We start from the raw sequence: 10,286 nt of genomic DNA on the forward strand, positions 1-10,286 counted from the left end.
GCTTAAAAGTGTTACAAGGTAGGAATATTTTTGCATAAATGGACGTATCTCGACGTTTTACGTCGGGATTAAGCGTTTATTTGGTCGGTGGAACGTTTTCTAGAAACGGAACTATGCGACGGGACGTTGGGACTTTGAAGAAGTTCGGCCGGTGCGAAAAGACCGAAAAGGTTTTTTCGAGTTATCTCGCTTAAAAGTGTTACAAGGTAGGAATATATTTGCATAAATGGACGTATCTCGACGTTTTACGTCGGGATTAAGCGTTTATTTGGTCGCTGGAACGTTTTCTAGAAACGGAACTATGCGACGGGACGTTGGGACTTTGAAGAAGTTCGGCCGGTGCGAAAAGACCGAAAAGGTTTTTTCGAGTTATCTCGCTTAAAAGTGTTACAAGGTAGGAATATTTTTGCATAAATGGACGTATCTCGACGTTTTACGTCGGGATTAAGCGTTTATTTGGTCGCTGGAACGTTTTCTAGAAACGGAACTATGCGACGGGACGTTGGGACTTTGAAGAAGTTCGGCCGGTGCGAAAAGACCGAAAAGGTTTTTTTCGAGTTATCTCGCTTAAAAGTGTTACAAGGTAGGAATATATTTGCATAAATGGACGTATCTCGACGTTTTACGTCGGGATTAAGCGTTTATTTGGTCGCTGGAACGTTTTCTAGAAACGGAACTATGCGACGGGACGTTGGGACTTTGAAGAAGTTCGGCCGGTGCGAAAGGACCGAAAAGGTTTTTTCGAGTTATCTCGCTTAAAAGTGTTACAAGGTAGGAATATTTTTGCATAAATGGACGTATCTCGACGTTTTACGTCGGGATTAAGCGTTTATTTGGTCGCTGGAACGTTTTCTAGAAACGGAACTATGCGACGGGACGTTGGGACTTTGAAGAAGTTCGGCCGGTGCGAAAAGACCGAAAAGGTTTTTTCGAGTTATCTCGCTTAAAAGTGTTACAAGGTAGGAATATATTTGCATAAATGGACGTATCTCGACGTTTTACGTCGGGATTAAGCGTTTATTTGGTCGCTGGAACGTTTTCTAGAAACGGAACTATGCGACGGGACGTTGGGACTTTGAAGAAGTTCGGCCGGTGCGAAAAGACCGAAAAGGTTTTTTCGAGTTATCTCGCTTAAAAGTGTTACAAGGTAGGAATATTTTTGCATAAATGGACGTATCTCGACGTTTTACGTCGGGATTAAGCGTTTATTTGGTCGCTGGAACGTTTTCTAGAAACGGAACTATGCGACGGGACGTTGGGACTTTGAAGAAGTTCGGCCGGTGCGAAAAGACCGAAAAGGTTTTTTCGAGTTATCTCGCTTAAAAGTGTTACAAGGTAGGAATATATTTGCATAAATGGACGTATCTCGACGTTTTACGTCGGGATTAAGCGTTTATTTGGTCGCTGGAACGTTTTCTAGAAACGGAACTATGCGACGGGACGTTGGGACTTTGAAGAAGTTCGGCCGGTGCGAAAAGACCGAAAAGGTTTTTTCGAGTTATCTCGCTTAAAAGTGTTACAAGGTAGGAATATTTTTGCATAAATGGACGTATCTCGACGTTTTACGTCGGGATTAAGCGTTTATTTGGTCGGTGGAACGTTTTCTAGAAACGGAACTATGCGACGGGACGTTGGGACTTTGAAGAAGTTCGGCCGGTGCGAAAAGACCGAAAAGGTTTTTTCGAGTTATCTCGCTTAAAAGTGTTACAAGGTAGGAATATATTTGCATAAATGGACGTATCTCGACGTTTTACGTCGGGATTAAGCGTTTATTTGGTCGCTGGAACGTTTTCTAGAAACGGAACTATGCGACGGGACGTTGGGACTTTGAAGAAGTTCGGCCGGTGCGAAAAGACCGAAAAGGTTTTTTCGAGTTATCTCGCTTAAAAGTGTTACAAGGTAGGAATATATTTGCATAAATGGACGTATCTCGACGTTTTACGTCGGGATTAAGCGTTTATTTGGTCGCTGGAACGTTTTCTAGAAACGGAAATATGCGACGGGACGTTGGGACTTTGAAGAAGTTCGGCCGGTGCGAAAAGACCGAAAAGGTTTTTTCGAGTTATCTCGCTTAAAAGTGTTACAAGGTAGGAATATTTTTGCATAAATCGACGTATCTCGACGTTTTACGTCGGGATTAAGCGTTTATGTCGTCCCCAAGACCTTCTACAAAGTTTCGATTTTTTCGTTGGGACTTTGAAAAATTTCCGTATCGAACACGTTTTTTCGAGTTATCTCGCTTAAAAGTGTTACAAGGTAGGAATATTTTTGCATAAATGGACGTATCTCGACGTTTTACGTCGGGATTAAGCGTTTATTTGGTCGGTGGAACGTTTTCTAGAAACGGAACTATGCGACGGGACGTTGGGACTTTGAAGAAGTTCGGCCGGTGCGAAAAGACCGAAAAGGTTTTTTCGAGTTATCTCGCTTAAAAGTGTTACAAGGTAGGAATATATTTGCATAAATGGACGTATCTCGACGTTTTACGTCGGGATTAAGCGTTTATTTGGTCGCTGGAAACGTTTTCTAGAAACGGAACTATGCGACGGGACGTTGGGACTTTGAAGAAGTTCGGCCGGTGCGAAAAGACCGAAAAGGTTTTTTCGAGTTATCTCGCTTAAAAGTGTTACAAGGTAGGAATATATTTGCATAAATGGACGTATCTCGACGTTTTACGTCGGGATTAAGCGTTTATTTGGTCGCTGGAACGTTTTCTAGAAACGGAACTATGCGACGGGACGTTGGGACTTTGAAGAAGTTCGGCCGGTGCGAAAGGACCGAAAAGGTTTTTTCGAGTTATCTCGCTTAAAAGTGTTACAAGGTAGGAATATTTTTGCATAAATGGACGTATCTCGACGTTTTACGTCGGGATTAAGCGTTTATTTGGTCGCTGGAACGTTTTCTAGAAACGGAACTATGCGACGGGACGTTGGGACTTTGAAGAAGTTCGGGCCGGTGCGAAAAGACCGAAAAGGTTTTTTCGAGTTATCTCGCTTAAAAGTGTTACAAGGTAGGAATATTTTTGCATAAATCGACGTATCTCGACGTTTTACGTCGGGATTAAGCGTTTATGTCGTCCCCAAGACCTTCTACAAAGTTTCGATTTTTTCGTTGGGACTTTGAAAAATTTCCGTATCGAACACGTTTTTTCGAGTTATCTCGCTTAAAAGTGTTACAAGGTAGGAATATTTTTGCACAAATGGACGTATCTCGACGTTTTACGTCGGGATTAAGCGTTTATTTGGTCGCTGGAACGTTTTTCTAGAAACGGAACTATGCGACGGGACGTTGGGACTTTGAAGAAGTTCGGCCGGTGCGAAAAGTCCGAAATGGTTATTTCGAGTTATTTCGTTAAAAAGCGTTATAAGGTATAATTTTTTTGACAGGGATCGTTATATCTCTATTAAATACAATCGGATTAAAACATTTTTGTCGAATTTTTTGAAAATTAGCTTCCGTCGGACTGATACGACTGGGATATTTTTGCAATTTTTTCGTTAATTAATGTTACAAGGTATATATCTTTTTACATATTTCGTGTTATTTTAACGTGTTTTAATCGATTATAAAGTTATTTTTCGTCCATAGTCGATAAAACTGTATGTTTACTGATGCAATTTTTCGGTGAAAAAAAAAATTAATTTTTTGGTAAAAATGCATTTATAATATGTTAATAATGCTTGTGGTAAAATATTTCGATGGTTGGATATCGCCTTTATATAGTAGTTATTGAACGTGCGAGCGACTAAGTTCCAGCGTCCCTTCCGAACGGTACGTTGCTACGGAGGTTTTGCACCATAAGCGCGCGGCCGCTAGCCCGACCGGCGCCGGCCTTCCGGCCGGCCCCTTGGTATCTATAAGAGAAGCGTCGAGCCGGACGGTTCGGTCGGAACAGCGCTGGGCGCGTGGCTATTCTACGGCCTCGGTTGAGAATTCAGTCACCGCTCCTCGAGTCTTAGTGTATTTTACGCTATTTCTCGACTGTTCCTCCGTTCTCGTACTGGTTTTTTCTCTACACTGCTGCGCCGCGGGTCGAAGTCTAGGACGTAATGACCGTTAACGTGGCAAGCTTCCCCTTAGTCGGGAAGCTGGTGACCTGTGTGCACGTATTTGACAAAAGTTGGATGCGTGTGTGCTTGTACTTACGGAGTAGCCATTCTTGCAGAGACCATCGGTTGTAAGCTATTTGTAGCTGCACGATGGTCCTTTTGGCGTTCTGTAGAGTGCGTTATCTTCTGGTAACGCGTCTCTACAGAGGTGTTGAAGCTTATAAAAGAATATTCTTACGGTATGTCCAGCATGCGTATACGTGCTTTACCGCTAAGTTATATTCTACGAGAGAAGTTGGAGGAGAAAAGTTACAAACAGAAATAATTCTGTGAAGTATGAATCTTTGTATCGATATATGATGGTGAGAGAGGAGGAGAATTAAAGTGGCTGAGTGACGTTGTTACTGAACCATGGAACGTTGCTCTCTAAGTCATATTACATATATATATAAAATGAAAAGTCTCGTCGTACGGTGCTTACGTCCCACCTACGACACAGAGAGAACTTTTAAACGAAAATGCTGGTTTTTGGGAATATATTATAAGATCCCTGGTTGATCCTGCCAGTAGTCATATGCTTGTCTCAAAGATTAAGCCATGCATGTCTCAGTACATGCCGCATTAAGGTGAAACCGCGAATGGCTCATTAAATCAGTTATGGTTTCTTAGATCATACCTACATTTACTTGGATAACTGTGGTAATTCTAGAGCTAATACATGCAAACAGATTCCGACCAGAGATGGTAGGAATGCTTTTATTAGATCAAAACCAATCGGTGGCGGATGGCTCGTCTGTCCGTCCATCGTTTGTTTTGGTGACTCTGAATAACTTTGTGCTGATCGCATGGTCATCTAGCACCGGCGACGCATCTTTCAAATGTCTGCCTTATCAACTGTCGATGGTAGGTTCTGCGCCTACCATGGTTGTAACGGGTAACGGGGAATCAGGGTTCGATTCCGGAGAGGGAGCCTGAGAAACAGCTACCACATCCAAGGAAGGCAGCAGGCGCGCAAATTACCCACTCCCGGCACGGGGAGGTAGTGACGAAAAATAACGATACGGGACTCATCCGAGGCCCCGTAATCGGAATGAGTACACTTTAAATCCTTTAACGAGGACCAATTGGAGGGCAAGTCTGGTGCCAGCAGCCGCGGTAATTCCAGCTCCAATAGCGTATATTAAAGTTGTTGCGGTTAAAAAGCTCGTAGTTGAATCTGTGTGTCACAGTGTCGGTTCACCGCTCGCGGTGTTTAACTGGCATTATGTGGTACGTCCTATCGGTGGGCTTAGCTCCTCGCGGGCGGTCCAACTAATATCCCATCGCGGTGCTCTTCACTGAGTGTCGAGGTGGGCCGATACGTTTACTTTGAACAAATTAGAGTGCTTAAAGCAGGCTACCTTCGCCTGAATACTGTGTGCATGGAATAATGGAATAGGACCTCGGTTCTATTTTGTTGGTTTTCGGAGCCCCGAGGTAATGATTAATAGGGACAGATGGGGGCATTCGTATTGCGACGTTAGAGGTGAAATTCTTGGATCGTCGCAAGACGGACAGAAGCGAAAGCATTTGCCAAAAATGTTTTCATTAATCAAGAACGAAAGTTAGAGGTTCGAAGGCGATCAGATACCGCCCTAGTTCTAACCATAAACGATGCCAGCCAGCGATCCGCCGAAGTTCCTCCGATGACTCGGCGGGCAGCTTCCGGGAAACCAAAGCTTTTGGGTTCCGGGGGAAGTATGGTTGCAAAGCTGAAACTTAAAGGAATTGACGGAAGGGCACCACCAGGAGTGGAGCCTGCGGCTTAATTTGACTCAACACGGGAAACCTCACCAGGCCCGGACACCGGAAGGATTGACAGATTGATAGCTCTTTCTTGATTCGGTGGGTGGTGGTGCATGGCCGTTCTTAGTTGGTGGAGCGATTTGTCTGGTTAATTCCGATAACGAACGAGACTCTAGCCTGCTAAATAGACGTAACTTATGGTATCTCGAAGGCCCCCGGCTTCGGTCGGTGGGTTTTTACTACCAACGTACAAACAAATCTTCTTAGAGGAACAGGCGGCTTCTAGCCGCACGAGATTGAGCAATAACAGGTCTGTGATGCCCTTAGATGTTCTGGGCCGCACGCGCGCTACACTGAAGGAATCAGCGTGTTTTCCCTGGCCGAAAGGCCCGGGTAACCCGCTGAACCTCCTTCGTGCTAGGGATTGGGGCTTGCAATTATTCCCCATGAACGAGGAATTCCCAGTAAGCGCGAGTCATAAGCTCGCGTTGATTACGTCCCTGCCCTTTGTACACACCGCCCGTCGCTACTACCGATTGAATGATTTAGTGAGGTCTTCGGACTGGTGCGCGGCCAATGTGATAAGCATTGCCGATGTTACCGGGAAGATGACCAAACTTGATCATTTAGAGGAAGTAAAAGTCGTAACAAGGTTTCCGTAGGTGAACCTGCGGAAGGATCATTAACGATATAACACAAAAACTTAAAGAATTTGACTTGAACACTTGAAAAATACGAAACTGTATAAGTCGGTAAGGAGCCGTACTCCTCCTATATCGACGAACCAAAGTATATACGACGTATCAACAAGCTATATACTTTAACAAAGAACAGTTAAATTCGCCCGGAGCGTGGCTTACTCCGTTGGCAAAATGATGAAAAGACATAAGGAGGAGACGACCCTCCAGCTACGAAACTATATGAAGAGAAGGTGGCACTCTCTCTCGATCATCGGGATGAAGAGATACATATATATATATATATATATATATACATACATAAACGAATTCGAGGCGCCTGCGTGAGGTCGTACACAGAAAGACCCGCCGTCTGCGAATATTATGATTTTATAATAAAACTATAATGGGAACTTGAGCTTTCGAAAATTAAACTTTGACACGAATATCGAACGAAAAATTACGAATGGAAACCACCCGTAAAGAGAAATGAGATCGAGGCGCTTGCGTGAGGCCGTATACAGAAAGACCCGCCGCCACGATCTCGTATTTTTTTTTTTGCGTCGTGGAGACCGTACAAACGAATAACAAAATCTCTAAAGTGCCTCGTGTCGGAGAGATCATGCTCGCCTATTCTCTTCTATGTTTCGTGGTCTGTGTTGCGTTTGCTCTCCTCCTAGCAACGGGACATCGAAGACTCCTCTTTGGGATCGAACGAAGCGACTAAAACGAGTCGACGAGAGCGAAAGTACGAGTAGCGAGTCGCGCATGTAGAAAGGATACCGACATATCTTCGAAGGTTCTCTTCGAAGATCCATGGATACCTTATGCGCGTCGACCTTTCGTCTCTTTCACCGCTCTCGGTCGTTCTCGAAACGTGCTTCCTACCCATAGGGCGTGTGTTCTTCGTATGTCGTTTTGTTCGAAATAACGAAACCACTTGTAACATACTCGTGGATCGGGTAACCTAGAACGAAAACGCATTGCGTGGATGTTGGCCCGCTATGATAATGATGATGATGACGATGACTATGATGACGATGCGTAGCAACGATTCGTAACTAGTCTAGCCGAAGTTGGTTCAGAGGGGACCGCAGGCTGTCTACCCTCGATGTCGTGAGTCGGACACCCGTGCCGTCGCTAGAGTTTTTTCAAAGCTCGGCTTCTGGATATTGGGAAGAAAGACCGCTCGAGGACGACGGCTGCGCGTGCGTCCCATCGAATTTTTTTTTTTTATACCACCTGAACGACTAAAGTTTCGTCTAGTTCGTCGCATATAACCCGTTCAGAGGGGACCGCAGGCTGTCTATCCTCGTTGTCGTGAGTCGGACACCCGTGCCGTCGCTGAAGTTTTTTCAAAGCTCGGCTTCTGGATATTGGGAAGAAAGACCGCGCGAGGTAGATGGATGCGAGTCCCATCGAATTTTTTTATTTTTTAAAAAAAACAATCACCTGAACGGAGATGTGTTCTCTTTCGTCGATTTTTCACGCTTTGAGTCGTCGCGATCGCCATCCGTTCGGAGGAGATCGCCGACTTCGAAGCCTCGATGTCGTGAGTCGGACACCCGTGCCGTCGCTAGAGTTTTTTCAAAGCTCGGCTTCTGGATATTGGGAGGAAAGACCGCTCGAGGCCGAGGGTCGCGCGAGTCCCATCGAATCTTTACATCACCCGAACGATGGAGGCGCACGCTCTTTTTCTTGAATAATTGGACGAGAGGAATGCATATCGTATTATATATACACACACACACATATATATATATATGGGCTAGCCACCGTGCGTATTTCTTCGCGAGATCGTGTGCTGCACAGAGGATTCAGAATCGGGTGTTATATCCCCGTCGTTTCCTGACGAACGGAGCTTCGATCTCGATGGTTGTTATATATCATAATGTACTTTTCGCCCGGCCGGCGGACGCGCGTATCTTCGCGCGTTCGTCGGATTTCATTTTCGAACGTTTTCGTGTCGTCGATCTTCCGGCGACTTCTGCGCGTCCGATTCCCGTTGGTCGGTCGTGTCGGATCTCGGCTTCGCTCGAACCGAGTATTAAGAGTACATGGAGTACAAGAGTTTTAAAAAATATATGAAAAGATTACCCTGAACGGTGGATCACTTGGCTCGTGGGTCGATGAAGAACGCAGCTAATTGCGCGTCAACGTGTGAACTGCAGGACACATGAACATCGACATTTCGAACGCACATTGCGGTCCACGGATACAATTCCTGGACCACGCCTGGCTGAGGGTTGCTCACGTAAACCTAAGACTGCTTGCGTTGCGTGTCGTTCCTCTCTATCTGTCTCTCTCTGTCCCTTGGTGCCTTCGACAACCCGCCGTCGTTCTTACGATACGTAGAACGTTTCAGAGTCGGAGGAAGCGCACGAAGAAGGATACGAACAAGAGCGGACGCGAGAGAACGTACGCGACGTACGAGCGATTGTTGGACGCTCGTCGGCGTTCGTCGCGGTCGTGTCGAGACCGTGCAATTCGTACGCATGCTCGATATATAAACTATCGTGTTCACGGGAGACACTACGAAACTCTACCTCTGTCTCTCTCTGTCCCTTGGTGCCTTCGACAACCCGCCGTCGTTCTTACGATACGTAGAACGTTTCAGAGTCGGAGGAAGCGCACGAAGAAGGATACGAATAAGAGCGGAGAGAACCGTCACGGACCTGCGTGAGTGCTAGCGGCGTCGTGAGTCGTCCTTTCGTACGACCGCCCGCTTATGCACCGCTTCGTGTCGGTTATCGAATATATTATATATATATATATATATATATATATATACGTAGTGTTGTCCTCGTGACCGATTTTTTTTTCATATCAGCAGATTTGCATACGTTTGCAGGTTTTCGATGAGCACGATGTCCGCGCCCCCGACGTCGTCTTAAATGAATATTATTTTGGCGAGACTGAGAGAAAGCAAATATGGGAACTCGGTCGAGAGAGGAGAGAAGGAGAACAGCCTCAGATAAAAGTAAACTTGGTAACGGTGCGGAATTTTGCCGTACAACCGTCTTTTCTTAAGACGTTTTACTCGAATAGCCCCAGGGATCTAATGCCCACTCCGTCTCTTCGTGCGTAGAGATATACTCTGCGCGAGCGACTGACAACGACGAGGACCGTCGCATCGATGGGTCGTCGTTGCGTTTAACATACTCTGTGCTTGTAATTTATCCCCGAAAGAGAGCCGTAGATCCGGGAACGCACACGTGATTTCTTCGAGCGCTGATGACTTAGGGAGATGATCCCCAGGCGTTGCGCGGAGATCGGAGAGTACGCGTTACTTGTATCGGGACGAATTTTCCCCGTCGTTCGCGTATCTCTCTGCCCGCCGGCCCTGGCCCAAAGCCACGTTCGTCGGAAATCGTAGAAATCGTGTGCGAACTAGCGCGTGTCTATGATCGGCTACGGGTGTTTTACCAAGCTCGAGGTGTTGCGCAACGTTTCCGTACCTGACGAAGATGCGCACGAGAGTCCGTTACAAAGTCGTTGGATGGTCGTCGTCGTCATGCCAGAGAGAATCTCTGGACACGTACAGGAGAAGAGATCGTAGACGAGGGAAGAAGACGATCCCCTTTGGCGAGGCTGGAGTGAAACTTTGATTTAATTAAAGACGAGGTATACACGCGCGTACGACGTGATAGTCGTGCGCGCGTGTGATTTTTTTTTAAGGCAATTCGGCGCTACAAGTACTCGAAAAACAGAGAGTGTTGGTCATCCCATGCCTTTTCGGCGTCTATCGCTGGACCGCGCATCCTAACGTCGACGG

At 46.0% G+C, this 10,286-nt stretch overlaps 2 non-coding genes across 2 annotated transcripts; both read left to right on the top strand.

The window, feature by feature from the left end:
- The first annotated feature begins 4,596 nt into the window (after positions 1–4,596).
- LOC126928318 (small subunit ribosomal RNA) lies at positions 4,597–6,519 on the top strand. Its single transcript, XR_007716533.1, has one exon. It is a non-coding gene; the product is annotated as a small subunit ribosomal RNA (ribosomal RNA).
- A 2,086-nt stretch (positions 6,520–8,605) lies between these two features.
- On the top strand, positions 8,606–8,760 carry LOC126928316 (5.8S ribosomal RNA). Its single transcript, XR_007716531.1, has one exon. It is a non-coding gene; the product is annotated as a 5.8S ribosomal RNA (ribosomal RNA).
- The last annotated feature ends 1,526 nt before the right edge of the window (positions 8,761–10,286 follow it).

The sequence above is a fragment of the Bombus affinis genome, unplaced genomic scaffold, assembly GCF_024516045.1.
Source record: "Bombus affinis isolate iyBomAffi1 unplaced genomic scaffold, iyBomAffi1.2 ctg00000835.1, whole genome shotgun sequence".
Lineage (NCBI taxonomy): Eukaryota > Metazoa > Arthropoda > Insecta > Hymenoptera > Apidae > Bombus > Bombus affinis.